Raw genomic sequence first — 22,424 nt, forward strand, 5'->3', positions numbered from 1 at the left:
ATACTAAAATCCCATAAGTTACGGAGGAATCTACGGAAGCTGTCAGGCAAAGGTAACAATAACAGATACGCTAAGATATGAATTTTGTCTATACACTATTCATGCAATCAATGCAATAAGATGTGTCTAGACTAGGAATGATAAGCAGGTAATTTCCTAAGGATAATAAGTAGATGATTTTCGATACGAATGATAAGCAAAACTTTTGACATGCAGACACGGTCGAAGTCCAGACTCACTAATGCATCCTAACGACTTATCAGTTAGACACACTAATGCAGACCTAGTTCACTAAGACCACCGCTCGAAGTACTAAAGCATCTGGTACTTTGGATGGGGCTTGTTGGGCCCGATAGATCTATCTTTAGAGTTCGCGTCAATTAGGGTGTTTGTTCCCTAATTCTTAGATTACCAGACTAAAAAGGGGCATATTCGGTTTAATAATCCAGCCATAGAATGTAGTTTCATTTACTCGTGTCTATTTCATAAAACAGTTATAAAAGCAAAGCATGTATTCTCAGCCCAAAAATATAAAGGGTAAAAAGGAAAATGAAACTCACCATACTTTATTTTGTAGTAAAAATACATATGACGACATTAAACAACTGAACAATGCAGGGTTGGCCTCGGATTCACGAACCTATATCATTTGTATATTTATTAATATTCGTAATTGTATTTAAACATACACACACACACACACACACATATATATATATATATATATATATATATATATATATATATTATATCAATTTTGTGTTAATAATATATATATATATATATATATATATATATATATATATATATATATATATATATATATATATATATATATATATATATATATATATATATATATATATATATATATATATATGTTTTATATGCTTATTTTGTATCTCAAAATATTAAATTTTGTTATGTTATATGTGTTAAATATATATATTTATTTATTTCATTTGTTTATCAAAACAGTAATTCTAGTTATACTAAGTTAATATTAGTAAAAATAATGATAATAACGTTAATAATATACTTATGTTTATAATAACTTTATTAGTGATAACAACGAGGATATTAATAATAATACTTGTAAAAAATATTAATTTTTACTGTTTATAATAGTTATGATATTAATGTTTTGTTAATACTAATAATAATAACTTTATCAAAAATAATAATAATAATAATAATAATAATAATAATAATAATAATAATAATAATAATAATAATAATAATAATAATAATAATAATAATAATAATAGTTACGAAAGTGATACTAATACTATTATTGATGAGATTAATTATAATTTGTATTATTTTCATAATGATAATAATAATCCTAATCATAATAATAATAATAATAATAATAATAATAATAATAATAATAATAATAATAATAATAATAATAATACTTTTAATAATGATGATAAAATAATGTTTGTCTAAAATTGTGTCGATGACAATAATACTAATAGTTCTGATAATGATACTTAATATGAACATAACCATTTTACTACATATGATAATATTGATAATAATAAGTTTAATAATAACAATACTAATAATCATATTAATAATAATACAATGATAATAATATTGTTAATAATAATATTAATAATGATGTTAAAAAAATACTAATGTTAATGATAGTAACACTTATAATTCTTATAAATATGGTACTAATAATAATTGTAGGTATTGTACTAATAATAATAATAATCCTAATAATAACAATAATAATAATAATAATCAAAACAATAATAATCATATTAATATTAACAATAATAATAATTAAGATTAATAAGTATTAACAAATAAATAAATAAAGGCTACCTCAAAACCTCTTCCAAAAATAAAACGTCGCAAACCGGGTTCGAACCCGAGACCTCTCACTCAAACACAACACTACTAAACCACTCCTCCGATCCAGTTTTTCTGATTTAAACCCACAACTGAAATTAGTTAACCCGTATTTTATTATCATCGTCATCATCATATCACACAGTCGACCCGGGAGCCCAAATCAATATCAATTAACGATTTAATGTTTGAGACAAGGTTTGAAATTAAATCGTAATCAACCTTTAAGGAGTACTTGTTCAATTAAACAACAACAAAAAAAAAATCAAAGTTTAAAAAAAGTTGCTGCTGTTCGTGAGCCAAAATAAAACCCAAACATCAAACTTCGAATTAAAGGCTGTTTTGGACAATAAAATCAACATAGATTAGGTTCTAAATCGTTCATGAAAACTTTCTGAATCATCAATTAAACATAAAACATCAAAATAAGATCGGATTTCACGATGAACAATTATGTTGACTTTTTGAAAATTTACTTTGACTCGAAAATTAAACCTTGTTAGGAAGAATTGAGCCATGATATTTTACAGAAAGTTTAAATAGATGATTCCTAATGATATAGCATTAACACATTTTGAAATTTAATTCGTTTTTGAACTATTTGAAAACTGAGACAGGAACAGAGGTCAACATATGTTCATCTGTTTTATTTTTATTTTTTTATTCTTGAATTATGGTGATAATCGAATTTCCCTGAGTCATTGAGTGGATTGTACTATTTATAACCGTTCTTAAATTGTTTGCATTGGGGTTGGATTGAGACTCGTAATAATATTAGACAGGAAGTACAAGCACTACATATTAGATTAAATAAAAAAAATAAAAGCTGAAAGGGACTCTTAACAGAATCAGATAAATTCAAAACTTGAAATTCGATTGTAATAAAGTCTGGATCCTGTCTGAGTGTTGTAGTTGACATATAACAAAGGAATTATAATCAGGTAAAGTCTGTTAACAATTTTTAACAAAATTTATATTATTAATTAATTTATATATAATATTAATAATTTATAAATATAAATACATTAATAATAATAGAGTTGTTATATCACTAAATAAAATATTAATACTGTTACTGTTACTAAGGATAATTATCATAACAAATTATATGTATCAATTTCTCTATTTATGATTAATACTGATTTTTAATATTCATATTGATATTATTAATAGTAATAATAATAATGGAAGTAATAATAATATTAGTATAACAATCATATGTTTAACTTGTAATTATATTTAATATATTACATTTTATTAATTAGGTAATATTATCCTATCATATATTATTTGATAACATTTATTGAATATTTAATATGTATATATTACAATTTAATAATAATTATGAATAGAATTCATATATAAATTTATATATATACTACTATATATACAATTTATGTTTTAAATATTAATTAGATAACTAATTATATATATTAAACAATTATGTTCAAAGTATAACATTATACCTTCAATATTTTGCTAACGTTGACAATTTATGTTTGAAACCATTTTTATCCAATATGCTATATATATTTAAAGTAACAAGTTACATGTATTCTATTTTCATATTAAAATACTAATATTGCTAATATTGATATTGATATTAATAAAAGTAACAAATATATTTTCAACTTGTAGTTACCTTTAATATATTAATATTAGAGTTTATTAATTGTTTCATATCATATAATATATAAAATAACATACTTTGAATATTTAATATTTATACATTTTATATACTTTATAATATTACTTATGGATAGTATTCATATATATATAGAATTATAATAATATCATATTTTTATATATATATTTACATATTTACATATTTATTTACTAACAATCGTTCGTGAATCGTCGAGCATAGTCAAAGGATAATTGATTACATGAATATAGATTTCAAAACTTTCGAGACTCAACATTACAGGTTTTGCTTATCGTGTCGAAATCAAATAAGATTCAAGTTTAAATTTGGTCGGAAATTCCCGGGTCATCACATAAAATCCCATGCAATTGCATGAGCCCATGCGAGTGCATGGGAAATACACTGAAATCTCATGCGAGTGCATGAGCTTCAGGATCCAAAAAAGTTCTATAAATTGGCCAGTTTTCTGACGAGTTCTTTACACCTCTTCACACTCTTTCTTTCATTCTCGGTAATTTATATTTATATTTATATTTATATTTATAATATTAAGTTTAATTTAAGATTAATAATAATTGGGTTATTGTAAGAAATGTTTTACTGGTCTTAAAGTCGAAACTCTGTCCGGGTAATGATACGCTATAAATAATCACTATAAGATATGTTCTTCCTTTTTAAATTAATGTCTCGTAACTAAGTTATTATTATGCTTATTTCAGCCGAAGTAATCGTGATGTTGGGCTAAATATTAAGACGGGGTTATTGGATTTTGTACCATAATTAGGGTTTGGACAAAAGACCGACACTTGTGAACATTGGACTATTGACTATTAATAGGTAGGGGGTATTGTCTAATTGAATGACAACTCATTGGAACATGTCGAACCTATCTTCAAATTAGGTAATCTAATAATTATTAAATTGATTACGAATGTCCTATTTAGTGACGTTTATACTGCGACGACCCGAGAATTTTCGACCAAATTTTAAACTTAATCTTTATATGTTTCCGACACGATAAGTAAAGTTTGTAATGTTGAGTCTCAAAAACTTTGGAATAATTACATGAATGCATTTGCACTTTTGACCATTACCGACGATTCACGAACAACTATTTGTAAATAGATACATATATAAATATATTATAATTTGAAATATTATTGGAACTATTGTATGATTAAATTGTTGAAAATAAATATGTAAAATAATATGCAATGTAATGAAAACTATTGTTATAAATATATAAATATATATATATAATTATGTGTATAAATATTACTTGTAAATATATAAATTATATTATATTAAACCTAATTGCTTAAGAATATATAATATATTTATTTTTGTAGTTAAACATGCTATTTAAAACTCTTTATATATAGAAAGAGAATATATTAAAAATAAATGATTTTGAGCTTAATTAGTAAACGTCTGTAACACTCGGTTGACATTTTGTTAGCGTTCATATAGATTTAACATGAGTTTATGAAAATCTAAAATAAAAGTTGAACTGTAAATCAATTACGAAGATTTCAGATTTGTTAAAAATATTTTTACATTTTTAAATATAAATATTAGTACTCCGTACATATAAATTGGAGCAGAAAATAAATAATTTTCGAACCTTTTTGATCAGGTTTCAAACAGGTAATGAGTGAAATAATTAAATATGTTTAATCTAAAAATTTGGGATTTTTAGGAACACTTTTATAGATTAAAAGTTTAGCAATGGACCACGATACTTTCCCCTAAAAAGTGTCGGCAGTATTAATTAATATCCTTCACACGTTTAATTAAAGATGAATATTAAAATCATAGTGTACTGTGTTTCTCATTTGGCTCTTTCCACTAAATCATTGAAACATATCATATACATAAACTTATTAGATAGATTGATATGTAACCACCACCATCTTTCTTATTATTTTTCTTTCCTTCTTTATGGTAGTCTCCTTCCTCCTATTTCTTTTTAACCTTCACCAAGACCATCTATAATTACTGCTTATTTTATCTTCTTCTTCCTACTTCTTGTTGTCAAACTCCATCACTACAATAACCGCTTGCTAGACTAAATTATCCTTATGTCTTGGTTTCGGTTTGACACCCACGATCACCAAAATCATCAAGACATAAAACCACCGATAGTAGGCCGCTGCTACTTAGATTCTTTTTCCTGTGTTGAACAAACCAAAAACCACACCTCACGGCCACCATTCAACACCACCTTCAACCGTCACTCTCTCTCTCTTCGTTGAAGTCACAAAACCACCGTGAGCAAAGACCATCGCACCACCTCATATTTATGTTTTCGGGTTCCAAGCTATAAACCATCCATGACTATTTTCGAGCATCAACCATCATGAACTTGTTGTTTGTACATAGACGATCACCACTAACACCACCACCCTACAAGCATCACTCGTGGTATAAATTTTCGGTTTGTTCCAGAACCATGATCACGACCCATCTGGTTACTTTTGTTTCTGTATAATTTCCAAACCCACACAGTCACTCGTCGACTTTCATCAATCTGCACGATCTATCGCCATCACCAAAACCGTGGGAAACTACCGCTATAGTAGTCTACTTGTTTCAATTCAAAACACAATCAACACCATATTCAACCGCCACCATTATTTATTTTTCTCCCTTCCTCTCTATTCGTTGTTCAGCAGCACACTCAACTGCGATATCTTCCTATTCTTGTAGACTTCACGCTATGAACATCCTAGAATAAACCATTGCTGCTACTGGTAACTAGCTCTTATTCTGTCGGGTTTTATAATGATAGGAGATGAGTAGATTAGGTGCACTTTCTAAAAAGTTGTCAATTTGAATACAATTAAAATTATTATACAGCCTTTCTTAAATTGCAAGTGGAACCTAATGGAACTTATAGCCGACTAGTGGATAACAGATCATGATGTTTAATTATTTTTTTTGAGGTAAGTATGAAAAGCATAAATTGATGATGTAAAGGAATGATGTTGATAAAGGTGTGATAGGGTTAGGATACAAGCTGGGCGATTTTTTTTTTAGTTTCAGCCGTAAAAAAAAGAAAATCTTAAACAGCATCAATTGGAAGTTGGGCCAGGAGCATTAAAACTGATCTGGGCCGAGAGCTATACTTCCTTTCTTGGGCCGAAGTATTTAAAGGTTGGGCCAAAGAGTTATTTGTATTGGGTCAATGGTGAACTGGACATAGGATCCGAATGTCGGGTTAAAAAAAATTGCGTCTGCTTAATTATTAGATAAAAAGGAAACAGACGAGTGGTTTGAAGGTGTTTCGAGTGAGCGAGAGGTCACGGGTTCGAGTCCTGGCGATGGCATTCTTTTTAAAGTATTTTCTTGTGGAGGTAGTTATTATTATTATTATTATTATTATTATTATTATTATTATTATTATTATTTTTATTATTATTATTATTATTATTATTATTATTATTATTATTATTATTATTATTATTATTATTATTATTATTATTATTGTTATCCTCATTAGTAAAATTATTATTATTATAACTATTATTATTATTAACATTGATTATATAGATATTACATTTAACAAATTATTGATTTTTGATATAATATAAATTACAAATATATATATATAACTATATGTATGAATAATGATTATTTTACAAAATAACTGCACGTAAAATATAACCGAAGATATAAAGTATATATATGTATAACTACAGTATTTTAAAAATATATATATATATATATTATATAGAAGGAATTATGTGATTAAATGTGTTGATATATATATATATATATATATATATATATATATATATATATATATATATATATATATAAATGATATAGGTTCGTGAATCTGAGGTCAACCCTACTCTTGTTAAATGACGTCATATGTATTTTTACTACAAAATACAGTATGGTGAGTTTCATTATCCCTTTTTATATATATTTTTGGGCTGAAAATACATGCAAATGCTTTATTAACTGTTTTACAATATTTATATGCGTGAGTTTCATTTACCCTTTTTTACTCTTTACGTTTTTGGGCTGAGAATACATGCAAATGCTTTATTAACTGTTTTACAATATTTATATGCGTGAGTTTCATTTGCTCCCTTTTTAAATGCTTTTGCAATATATATTTTTGGGACTGAGAATACATGCGCTGCTTTTATAAATGTTTTACGAAATAGACATAAGTAACTGAAACTACATTATATGGTTGAATGATCGAAATCGAACATGCCCCTTTATAGTCTGGTAATCTAAGAATTAGGGAACAGACACCCTAATTGACGCGAACTCTAAAGATAGATCTATCGGGCCCAACAAGCCCCATCCAAAGTACCGGATGCTTTAGTACTTCGAAATTTATATCATATCCGAAGGAGGATCCCGGAATGATGGGGATATTCTTATATGTATATTGTGAATGTCGGTTACCAGGTGTTCAATCCATATGAATGATTTTTGTCTCTATGCATGGGACGTATATTTATGAGAAATGAAAATCTTGTGGTCTATTAAAATGATGGAAATGATTATTTATGTTAAACTAATGAACTCACCAACCTTTTGGTTGACACTTGAAAGCATGTTTATTCTCAGGTACGAAAGAAATCTTCCGCTGTGCATTTGCTCATATTAGAGATATTACTTGGAGTCATTCATGTCATATTTCAAAAGACGTTGCATTCGAGTCGTTGCGTTCATCAAGATTATTATTAAGTCAATTATATTTGGATATATTATGAAATGGTATGCATGCCGTCAACTTTCGATGTAATGAAAGATTGTCTTTTTAAAAACGAATGCAATGTTTGTAAAATGTATCATATAGAGGTCAAGTATCTCGCGATGTAATCAACTGTTGTGAATCGTTTATAATCGATATGGACTTCGTCCGGATAGATTAGGACGGGTCTTTACAGTTGGTATCAGAGCGGTGGTCTTAGCGAACCAGGTCTTGCATTAGTGTGTCTAACTAGTAGTCGTTAGGATGCATTAGTGAGTCTGGACTTCGACCGTGTCTGCATGTCAAAATTTTTGTTTATCATTTAGTGTCGAAAATTATTTGCTTATCATTCTTAAGGTCTAGAAACATCTTGCTGCCTCTATTGCATAGACAGTGTATAGATAAATTCATATCTTAGCGTATCTGTTATTGTTGCCTTTGCCTGACAGCTTCCGTAGATTCCTCCGTAACTTATGGGATTTTAGTATTATATATGCATATGTAAATCATGTATTGCAGGGTACTAATCTACATCCTATAATCTATTTCATATCGAAAATCTTTCATCTGATCGTACGAGATGAATCCCTCAACCAGTTCGAGTCCCTCAGATCTCGATAGCTATTCCAATAGTTATTCCGACAACTATTCCGACATGGATGTTCACCTAAGCTCCAAAGGCAGCATCACTAGAATGAATCAACTAATTAGTCATCACCAATTCATCTGATGGGTTCGTGATCGACCTAATCAATGGAGACGAGAAGAAGGCGATCCTTTCCATTAACCGAAATCACTTCTTGGCTAAGAACCTATTAGAAACACCATTTTCACCCTCATTTCCAGAATATCTCGCCACGACTAAATCATAACTCATATTCTAAATCTTATTCATTCGCTCATTCCGACCGACAATCATCCCGGAGTAATCGAAGAAGTCAACGAGCTTCGCGCCTGAGTAATGATTTTTGAAGAATATGGTGCAAAAATGTACCAGCTTCAGCAACATCACCGGCACCAATAGTACCATCAATAACAACACCAGTACCATCAACAATCCATGCTTCAATATCATCATCTGTACTCTGAGTATGATCTTCGTTCTACGTATCGTTCTACCTCATTTATCTTCGTTCGACATGGCGAATATGTAATCTCTAAATTTTAGAGATTATTTATTCTAGTTCCAACCGAAAAGAAAATGAGTTTAATATCATATTAACTCATTAAATCCATGATTACATCTGAAGAAAATATATATGTATATATGTTTTCATAAAGATTGTAACTAAAAATTCTTTTGTGCAAACTATTAATGGTGAAAATATTTTAACGGGTAAGTAATACCCGAGGAATATTTAGATTTTACATCAATAAGTTACACAGTATATTCTTCGAATCTGATTCAACAGTCATTTACGATCCTACTTACATCCATCGATATACGTATCCGTTCACCACAGAATAACCATTTTCATTCAATTTCATATTTGGATTTTGACCTATCAGAATCCGACAAGTGGCATAATGAAGAAAACAGTGGATAAAATAAAATTTGTTAGAAACAAACAAATTAACTATGATAAATTTTGTTAAGAATCCACACTAACAAAATCCTAGCTAACTGTTCCTAGCTAACTGTTAATTCCGTATTACATTGTAACTATCGCAATTTATTTTATCGCAATTTTAATTCTCGCAATTTTATTTATCGTCATTAAATTTCTGTTATTTACTTTACGCACTTTATTTATCGTTATTTTTCTGTTATTTATTTTACGCACTTTAAATATCGGGACACGTATACAAGGTTTTGACATATCATATCGACGCATCTATATATATTATTTGGAATCACCATAGACACTCTATATGCAGTAATGATCGAGTTCTCTATACAGGGTTGAGGTTGATTCTACAATAATATATATAGTTTGAGTTGTGATCGAGTCTGAGACATGTACACGGGTCACGATACGTATTAATTAATTCGAATATTATATATTAAATTATATATGAACTATTGGACTGTTAACTGTGGACTATCGACTAATAACATTGGACAATTAAAATGACTTAAAATATTGATTATAACATATGAAACTAAACAATTCTTCAAGTTTGCCACTTGATTTCATCTTAAACCTTATTTGTATCTTAACGATTACAATCTGCGTTCAAACCTTGCATGATTCTTGAAAACACCTCAATCGAGATGATGAACCAACCGCACTTCATTTACGGGAGAAAATATTGATGCATATAGTAATGCACCTGAAAACACTCGGAACCTGAGTAAACGTTTAACACGTAGCTGTGCTAATTCCTTTAGCGTTATTATTACCGAAAATAACTTTGCATCTGCTGTTCGAGATAGCCAGTTTTGTCACAGCTCCAGCAAGACAACTTCGACTTTTCGTACGAAACAACCTTATTATAACGTTGATATATACGCGTGCTCTTTTATTATTACCAGGGAACCTTTCATATTCCACCATATTACCATCAGCGTTTAATCATCTAAAAACACAATTTTCCTGAAACCACCTCGGATTAATAACCGATGATTCAGATATCATAGCATTAAATGCAGAGGAAACAGAAAAATGGTAGATGGTCTAAACGACCAAAAGTTTGATGATAAAGAAAGGAGTGTTAGGAACGCTCGATAGAAAATTGGGTATTGAAAAACAGATTGAGCTATCCATGAAGGAGACCAAGGACAAATACAAGGACCAAACCCTATATTCAAAGAATTCAGGTAATTCTGGATCCGTTGAAATCTTTAGAGAATATCTTGCTCCGAAGTCATGTTAAAATCTTGCGGAAAATCTTTCTCCATCAACCATCGAACTTAGAAATTCCAAAATATCATCATCAATATCTTCGATATTTCTGAGGATATTTTCATAAATATTCTCGTCCGAAATTATATACCTCCTCGTGCTTCCTGTGTATCATTATATTGGAAACATTCAATAGAAAATTTAGTACCGAAAAGCAGATTATGCGAAACTAGGAAGAAAGCTGTGGACAAATCACAAAGAATAAGTTTGACTTCAAAGAATCCAAATGATTCAATGTCTGCTAAAGTCTTTAGTGAATATCTTGCTCCTTACTCTAAACCCTTGTAGATAATAGTTTCTATCATCCTCTGATCTTAGATATTCCGAGATATTATCGTATCTTTCATTATAAATGTCCTCCATATTTCTGAAGATATTTCCATAACTATTCTTATCTGAAATCATGATTCTCTTAGTGCTATCAGTGTTACATCATATAGAAACTGTTAATTTCTATATTCTGTGAATTTTCGAGCTTAAAATATGAATGTTATTGAAGTAATGTTGGGAACTGATGCATGAGTTAGTATAATATAATGACACTTGATCAACGTGATTATATTACAGTAAGTCATGCTGAGTTTCTAATGGAACGTGATGATTCACAGATCACAACATCATCATGTGCCATGATACATAACTCTTTCATTCTGCTTAACTTCTAAACATATCAAGAAAATATATTCTTGATAGTTCTATTCTCAGCGATTCGGGTAATTTGACAAATTAAATCGTGCGATTTCGTTCTTTCTTGTTTAGAACATTAAGTTCTTCTGAAATTCCATACTTACAAATTCTGGACCGTTACTCACTTTACTAGAGGTCGGGAGGATAATAAAAGGCAAGGAGTTCTAAAATATAAGAGAAAATATAAAGCCCAATAACAACACGGAAGTTACAAACCGTGGATATTAATAGGAATAGCAATATATAGACACGACATAGTTAAGAATAGTATCACCCCAAGGTAATAGAAGAAAGGAATAGATTCCTCTGGTGGTAGTTGAAAAAGAAGAGTGATTGATACGATAATCAAGAAGATATTAAGGATTAGAACTGGGTTAATCATTTTCACAATCTTTTGAATGTATGAACTAAGAAAGAAAGTACAGGAATGGTGAGAATAATGGAACGGAGGAGTTTAATTTATAATGGAAATATCAGATAGAGTAATCGAGGCAGATCACCGTATTTAATTATAGAGATCTTAATCTCCTTATTCGCCGAAGAATCAAATCTCTCAGATTTCGAAGATTTTCTTTAAATCCCTTGAATTCCGAAATTCAATCACGACTACGTCAAAAGTTATGGAAAATCTCCATTTCCTCATTTCAATCTTTTGTGATAGCTTCATTCGTGCTCTTCGGATAATCGAATTTTTTTATCTGTATTATTCAATAATGATAAAACTCTAATTTTCAGTTCGTATGCGTCATGAAAACATTTTTATTGTAAGCCATGACCACCTTACTCAAATTTCGGGACGAAATTTCTTTAACGGGTAGGTACTGTGACGACCCGAGAATTTCCGACCAAATTTTAAACTTAATCTTTATATGTTTCCGATACGATAAGCAAAGTTTGTAATGTTGAGTCTCAAAAACTTTGGAATAATTACATGAATGCATTTGCACTTTTGACCATTACTGACGATTCACGAACAACTATTTGTAAATAGATACATATATAAATATATTATAATTTGAAATATTATTGGAACTATTGTATGATTAAATTGTTGAAAATAAATACGTAAAATAATATGCAATGTAATGAAAACTATTGTTATAAATATATAAATATATATATATATATATAATTATGTGTATAAATATTACTTGTAAATATATAAATTATATTATATTAAACCTAATTGCTTAAGAATATATAATATATTTATTTTTGTAGTTAAACTATTTAAAACTCTTTATATATAGAAAGAGAATATATTAAAAATAAATGATTTTGAGCTTAATTAGTAAACGTCTGTAACACTCGGTTGACATTTTGTTAGCGTTCATATAGATTTAACATGAGTTTATGAAAATCTAAAATAAAAGTTGAACTGTAAATCAATTACGAAGATTTCAGATTTGTTAAAAATATTTTTACATTTTTAAATTTAAATATTAGTACTCCGTACATATAAATTGGAACAGAAAATAAATAATTTTCGAACCTTTTTGATCAGGTTTCAAACAGGTAATGAGTGAAATAATTAAATATGTTTAATCTAAAAATTTGGGATTTTTAGGAACACTTTTATAGATTAACTGTTTAGCAATGGACCACGATACTTTCCCCTAAAAAGTGTCGGCAGTATTAATTAATATCCTTCACACGTTTAATTAAAGATGAATATTAAAATCATAGTGTACTGTGTTTCTCATTTGGCTCTTTCCACTAAATCATTGAAACATATCATATACATAAACTTATTAGATAGATTGATATGTAACCACCACCATCTTTCTTATTATTTTTCTTTCCTTCTTTATGGTAGTCTCCTTCCTCCTATTTCTTTTTAACCTTCACCAAGACCATCTATAATTACTGCTTATTTTATCTTCTTCCTACTTCTTGTTGTCAAACTCCATCACTACAATAACCGCTTGCTAGACTAAATTATCCTTATGTCTTGGTTTCTGTTTGACACCCACGATCACCAAAATCATCAAGACATAAAACCACCGATAGTAGGCCGCTGCTACTTGGATTCTTTTTCCTGTGTTGAACAAACCAAAAACCACACCTCACGGCCACCATTCAACACCACCTTCAACCGTCACTCTCTCTCTCTCATCTCTCTCTCTCTTCGTTGAAGTCACAAAACCACCGTGAGCAAAGACCATCGCACCACCTCATATTTATGTTTTCGGGTTCCAAGCTATAAACCATCCATGACTATTTTCGAGCATCAACCATCATGAACTTGTTGTTTGTACATATACGATCACCACTAACACCACCACCCTACAAGCATCACTCGTGGTATAAATTTTCGGTTTGTTCCAGAACCATGATCACGACCCATCTGGTTACTTTTGTTTCTGTATAATTTCCAAACCCACACAGTCACTCGTCGACTTTCATCAATCTGCACGATCTATCGCCATCACCAAAACCGTGGGAAACTACCGCTATAGTAGTCTACTTGTTTCAATTCAAAACACAATCAACACCATATTCAACCGCCACCATTATTTATTTTTCTCCCTTCCTCTCTATTCATTGTTCAGCAGCACACTCAACTGCGATATCTTCCTGTTCTTGTAGACTTCATGCTATGAACACCCTAGAATAAACCATTGCTGCTACTGGTAACTAGCTCTTATTCTGTCGGGTTTTATAACGATAGGAGATGAGTAGATTAGGTGCACTTTCTAAAAAGTTGTCAATTTGAATACAATTAAAATTATTATACAGCCTTTCTTAAATTGCAAGTGGAACCTAATGGAACTTATAGCCGACTAGTGGATAACAGATCATGATGTTTAATTATTTTTTTTTTGAGGTAAGTATGAAAAGCATAAATTGATGATGTAAAGGAATGATGTTGATAAAGGTGTGATAGGGTTAGGATACAAGCTGGGCGATTTTTTTTTAGTTTCAGCCGTAAAAAAAAAATCTTAAACAACATCAATTGGAAGTTGGGCCAGGAGCTTTAAAACTGATCTGGGCCGAGAGCTATACTTCCTTTCTTGGGCCGAAGTATTTAAAGGTTAGGCCAAAGAGTTATTTGTGTTGGGTCAATGGTGAACTGGACATAGGATCCGAATGTCGGGTTAAAAAAAATTGCGTCTGATTAATTATTAGATAAGAAGGAAACAGACGAGTGGTTTGAAGGTGTTTCGAGTGAGCGAGAGGTCACGGGTTCGAGTCCTGGCGATGGCATTATTTTTAAAGTATTTTCTTGTAGATGTAGCTATTATTATTATTATTATTATTATTATTATTATTATTATTATTATTATTATTATTATTATTATTATTATTATTATTATTATTGTTATCCTCATTAGTAAAATTATTATTATTATAACTATTATAATTATTAACATTGATTATATAGATATTACATTTAACAAATTATTGATTTTTGATATAATATGAATTACAAATATATATATATATATATATATATATATATATATATATATATATATATATATATATATATATATATAACTATATGTATGAATAATGATTATTTTACAAAATAACTGCACGTAAAATATAACCGAAGATATAAAGTATATATATGTATAACTACAGTATTTAAAAAAATATATAGATATATATATATATATATATATATATATATATATATATATATATATATATTATATAGAAGGAATTATGTGATTAAATGTGTTGATATATATATATATATATATATATATATATATATATATATATAAATGATATAGGTTCGTGAATCCGAGGTCAACCTTACTCTTGTTAAATGATGTCATATGTATTTTTACTACAAAATACAGTATGGTGAGTTTCATTATCCCTTTTTTATATATATTTTTGGGCTGAGAATACATGCAAATGCTTTATTAACTGTTTTACAATATTTATATGCGTGAGTTTCATTTACCCTTTTTTACTCTTTACGTTTTTGGGCTGAGAATACATGCAAATGCTTTATTAACTGTTTTACAATATTTATATGCGTGAGTTTCATTTGCTCCCTTTTTAAATGCTTTTGCAATATATATTTTTGGGACTGAGAATACATGCGCTACTTTTATAAATGTTTTACGAAATAGACACAAGTAACTGAAACTACATTCTATGGTTGAATGATCGAAATCGAATATGCCCCTTTATAGTCTGGTAATCTAAGAATTAGGGAACAGACACCCTAATTGACGCGAACTCTAAAGATAGATCTATCGGGCCCAACAAGCCCCATCCAAAGTACCGGATGCTTTAGTACTTCGAAATTTATATCATGTCCGAAGGAGGATCCCGGATTGATGGGGATATTCTTATATGTATATTGTGAATGTCGGTTACCAGGTGTTTAATCCATATGAAAGATTTTTGTCTCTATGCATGGGACGTATATTTATGAGAAATGAAAATCTTGTGGTCTATTAAAATGATGGAAATGATTATTTATGTTAAACTAATGAACTCACCAACCTTTTAGTTGACACTTGAAAGCATGTTTATTCTCAGGTACGAAAGAAATCTTCCGCTGTGCATTTGCTCATATTAGAGATATTACTTGGAGTCATTCATGTCATATTTCAAAAGACGTTGCATTCGAGTCGTTGCGTTCATCAAGATTATTATTAAGTCAATTATATTTGGATATATTATGAAATGGTATGCATGCCGTCAACTTTCGATGTAATGAAAGATTGTCTTTTTAAAAACTAATGCAATATTTGTAAAATGTATCATATAGAGGTCAAGTATCTCGCGATGTAATCAACTGTTGTAAATCATTTATAATCGATATGGACTTCGTCTAGATGGATTAGGACGGGTCTTCACATATACGACATCGTTTACAATCATTTAATTAATCAATTGGATTGGGTAATTGATTATTCATTATGGCCAAGTGAATAAATTAATGTATCATGGACTAATTAAAACATGGGTGGATTACATACAAGGATAATTGGTGTAATTGTTAACAAAGTATTAAAACCTTGGATTACACGTAGTTGATAACCTGGTGTAATTATTAACAAAGTATTAAAACCTTGTTACAGTTCGAATCCCTAATTAGTTGGAATATTTGACTTCGAGAATAAGGTTAATTTGACGAGCATATTATAATTATGACCGATGGACTATTATGGGAAAAACCCAGATAGGTATCAAATAAGCTAGGACAAAAGACAATTAACCCAGAGTAATAAATTAAAATCAAAATGTCAAACATCATGCTTACAGAAGTTTAAATAAGCATAATTCTTTTATTATATTTCTCATCGTACTTTTATTTACTGTCATTTTATTTATTGTCATTTTAATATTGTTATTTATTTTACGCACTTTATTTATTGTCATTTATCTTTACGCTTAAAAACATAAAATCGACAAACCAGTCATTAAACGGTAAAACACCCCTTTTATAATAATAATATTACTATATATAATTATATATATTTTATATAAATATAGTTGTTAAAAATATAGTACGTAATCACTAGCTCCCTGTGGAACGAACCGGACTTACTAAAAACTACACTACTCTACGATTAGGTACACTGCCTATAAGTGTTGTAGCAAGATTTATGTATATCCTATCTATATAAATAAATAAATCTTGTATCATATTTTGCAGTATTTCATATTAAAAATAATATTATTTCGTATACCACCGCTCGCACATCAATTGTCCTCAATGTTAAGGATACAGCGTATCCCACACTTTAGTTTTGAAAAACATTTTGTTATTTAAAGTTTATGTTGGTAGGGTTGCTAATCCCACACTTAGTGTTTAAAGTGGTCTAGTATATTGCGTATATTCTATTGAAAAAGTGGTGAAGACGTAGTACTCCCCTATGGTAGCAAGGTGTGTGTGGATGGTTCACTGTTTATGGTTTCATCTATTCTTGTGGTGGCGCCATTCTCGTTCAATGCATCCTTGCTCCAAGTCATGCTTCTATCTTGCGTACGGTCTCGATCGTCGTTTGTTTGTGATGTTTATTCATGCAAATTTATTCTACTAATATCATACAAACTAAACATAAAAAGCAGTTATGCCCAAGATTGGGCGTACAGAAATAATGTAATTTTGTATCATAACATCAAAGGTGATCATAAATGATGTAGAGAGATAGGGTAGAATCATGGTTGATCTGGCTAGTGCGGAGGGAGAAAATATGATACGCTCGTGCGAAGCTGCCTCAGATGTCTCAAGTATGATTGTCCTTCATCGGCCATCTCCTCGTCGGTGGCCAATTGTCGTACCCATCCTGAAGTGTCTGTGCCTGAAGATACCACGAAACGAACCTCGTCCGAACATGCAATCAGTCCGGTAAGCAATGAGGTGCTGGTATGAATCATATGCCCTGTACGCCAACCCTGTCCTTCCTGCAGATCTCGACCCCAATCAGTGTGTACACCCATTGAAAGGACCCGTTCATATACATTATAAACGATTCACAATAGTTGATTACATCGCGAGGTATTTGACCTCTATATGATACATTTTAAAAACATTGCATTCGTTTTTAAAAGATAAACTTTCTTTACAATGAAAGTTGATGGCATGCACACCATTTCATAATACATCCAACTATAATTGGCTTAATAATAATCTTGATGAACTCAATGACTCGAATGCAACGTCTTTCAAAATATGCCATGAATGACTCTAAGTAATATCCTTAAAATGAGCTAATGCACAGCGGAAGATTTCTTTAATACCTGAGAATAAACATGCTTTAAAGTGTCAACCAAAAGGTTGGTGAGTTCATAGGTTTATCATAACAATCATTTCAATATATTAATAGACCACAAGATTTCCGTTTATAAATATATGTACACTCGCAAGTGTATAAAAGTATTCTATAAGTTGTAGGCACCCGGTAACAAGCCTTAACGTTCATGTTTTACCCTCTGAAGTACACCAGATCAGGTGTGTTTAAAATAACCTCGAAGTACTAAAGCATCCCATAGTCAGGATGGGGTTTGTCAGGCCCAATAGATCTATCTTTAGGATTCGCGCCTACCGTACATAGACAAGTAGTTTAATGTTACCAAGCTAAAGCATCCCTCGAAGTACTAAAGCATCCCTCGAAGTACTAAAACTATGTATGTATAATACGCGTATAAATATATATAATATTAATTTAAATCGTTATATATATTTAATGAAATAAAATATAAATATCGTTATATTTATTATACTGGTTAAGTAATGAGTTGTCAAAAGTGATTCTAGATATTTATAAAAGTTATATACGTTTTAATAATAAAGTTCTTTTTAAACTGAAAACGTCTTTGTACGTTTGAAAATAGATTAATAGAATATTATGGAAACCAATTCTCCACTAACTTTTGTCTAACTTTCGTAAATGATACTTTTTGTTTTTATTTATAAATAGCTTTACAAATTATTTTGAATATCGTTAAGAGGAATAGATTTTCTCAAATCATAGTGGACCTCTCAACAGAGACTTGTAATCATAATTCAATGTTTCTGATAATTCAATCATTTAATATATATTTTTTTAATTTCGCCAAAAATCATATTGAAACAAATACGTTCGTATAAAGTATTATACATTTAGTACTTTATTAATATTCTCAAGTTATAATATATATATACATATACATATCTATTTATATATATAACGGTTCGTGAATCGTCAGAATTTGGTCGAGGTTATAATGAATGTATGAACACAGTTTAAAATTCTTGAGATTTAACTTAACAAACTTTGCTTATCGTGTCGGAATAATATAAAGATTAAAGTTTAAATTTGGTCGGAAATTTTCGGGTCGTCACACCCATTCCTCCTATACCCTGTGTACGTCCTCAGCCATACCCTGGCTTGCAGCCTGATCCCATACAGAAGTCTAAACACCGGAAGATGTATCTCTATGTGTGCTGACGAGGTTTTTCCCGAAAATGTTGTTAGCCAAATCCTCGTACCCTGTGTTCTGCTCCCGTGGTGGAGATAGAATAATCGTGTGCTGGGTGTATTGATGCTGAGGATGAGGAGGTGGTGGATGCTGATAACTAGTCCCTGCATCTCTAGGCTCTCTATGAGCGACAATCAAAGGATACTGCCAAGGATATGGTGGGACATTAAGCTGTCTGCCTGCATAATGCGTGAAGTGCTCCAGGTTCTGGAATATCGCAAACTCAGCGAACCATATCTCTGGCCCAGGAAAATCCCCCAGGTGATAATGATACGGCTCATAATATGGTTGAGCACCCTAACGTAATGGTGAGTGTCTCTGGGTGTCACTATCAGTGGGCCCACCATGCATCGTGGAATCATCCTCATCCCTTGGCTCCTGTGAACCCCCTCGTCTCCTGCCATCCATCGTCCTAGGGTCGGGTCTAAAAGCCCTAATTGTCACACCAGGCACAGTCCGATCGACTGACTCTGCAATTGCTGGGTTTACTAGAACTATCAACTACTGATCCCGTATCTGAATGAACTGCCAATTGTGCAGCAGTTTATACTCGATCTCCTCCGACTCAGTCACTCTCCGATAACCCATTGATTCAATACTACCCAAAGTGTGCATCTGATGAAGAAGTCTTGTGACCACGGCTCCCAAAATCGACTCAACTGTACCCGGTGCATTTCTCTCATTAGTGAATGTCTGGGCCAGAAGGTATGCAACTTGCATGTTCCGGTTGTGGAACATGGAGTGCATAAGATGTGACAACCCGGAAATTTCCAACCAAATTTAAACTTTAATCTTTATATGTTTCCGACACGATAAGCAATATTTGTTAAGTTAAATTTCAAGAATTTTAAACTATGTTCATACATTCATTCAACCTCGACCAAGTTCCAACGATTCACGAACCATTAAACGAATATGATTATATATGTATATGTGTATATATATTATAACTTGAAACGTAAACAAAATATTAGATTAAATACTTTATATGATTGTATCTGTTTCAAAATGTTTATCAATGGAATTAGAAGATAAGATCAAATGATTGAATTATCAGATATATTAAATTATGATTACAAGTCTCTGTTGAAAGGCCCACGTTGATTTGAGAAATCTTTTCATTTTAACAATATTCGAAAAATGGTAAAGTGATTTATAAATATGAACAAATTGTCAATCATTGAGAACTAGACAAAGGATAGTGGAAGATTGAATCTCATAAAGACTCGATTGATCTATTTAGTTTCAAACGTACAAAAACGTTTTCAGTTTAAAAATAACTTTATTATTAAAACGTATATAACTTTTATAAATATCTAGAACCACTTTTGACAACTCATTACTTAACTAGTATGATAAAGATAACGATATTTATATTTTATTTTATTAAATATATATAACGATTTAAATTAATATTATATATATTATACGCGTATTATACGTACATAGTTTTATACTTTTACTATACTTAAACTTTACCTTTACTTTATTTTTACTTTACTTTAACTTTAATAATTCATACTTTAATAATTCACTTTAATAATTCATACTTTAATAATTCACTTTAATAATTCATACTTTAATAATTCACTTTAATAATTCATACTTTAATAATTCACTTTAATAATTCATACTTTAATAATTCACTTTAATAATTTAAAAATCTATTATAAATAGAATTCAATAGGTTTCATTATTTCATAGAAACTTGAAAATAGTTTTCTCTAAACTCTCTCAATCGATTTACATATATATATTTACTCCGTATTATCTCAAGATATTATTAGTATATATAAAATATTACGACGGAGTGCTGTCCGAGTGATTTCGAAGTTGTTTTTTCGAGTGGGATACGATTAATGAAATTATGGGTTATAGCTATGGAGGTGATTGAGTATGGTTCATGGGTATGCTCGTGAGGTCAATATAGTGTTTATCATCTCCGTTGCGTTTATGTATCTTTCCTGCAATATTGAATCTCAATATTGATATGTGAGTACTCATAATTTAATTTTTACATACTAATAGTGTATCCCTGACTAGTGCTCGAGTATATAGGATTATGCATGCTTGTACTTTTGATATTGCCATTAGATAGGTTATGTTGATTCCTGAATTAGTTACATATACGATTGAGATAAGGTATAAGATATGCATGTCGTTGGAAAGCTAGCGAAAAATAGATGAATTTTGGTTTAAGAATCACTTGAATCCAAGTAACGGTTAGAAAGTTATGAAATAAACAAATTGCATAATTAATTTTGTAATTAAAATTGCTGATGATAATCAGTGAAATAATTTTCTGGGTTATAAAAAGTGGTTATTTGGATTCTACTCGTCGAGTAGATGAATTTTCATATAAAGCACGTCTCGTTTCGTTGAACGGTTGTCAAGTTATGGACAAAAGAAGTTTTGCAAATTTTGATGAAATGTCGAAACGGGAACTGAAATTCTCGCTGATCTGCGTTGTTTCATATAGAAAAAAATACCACTGAATTCTTTGCTGTAAGGTCTAACAAATGACTCTGTCCGTTTGTCAATTCGAGTCTCGACGATTTTTCTAAAAATCATCAAAGTTGACGGTTTGGTCACATTTTAAAATTCTAAAAAGAGCTGAAACTTTTTTATTTAAAAATTTCAGTTTTGTATCAGTTTTCATGGTCGGCCTGATATGTATTTACTCTTGCCAAAAATCATATTATATCTTTGTGGTAACAAGAAT

This window comes from Rutidosis leptorrhynchoides, chromosome 3, assembly GCF_046630445.1.
Source record: "Rutidosis leptorrhynchoides isolate AG116_Rl617_1_P2 chromosome 3, CSIRO_AGI_Rlap_v1, whole genome shotgun sequence".
Taxonomy (NCBI): domain Eukaryota; kingdom Viridiplantae; phylum Streptophyta; class Magnoliopsida; order Asterales; family Asteraceae; genus Rutidosis; species Rutidosis leptorrhynchoides.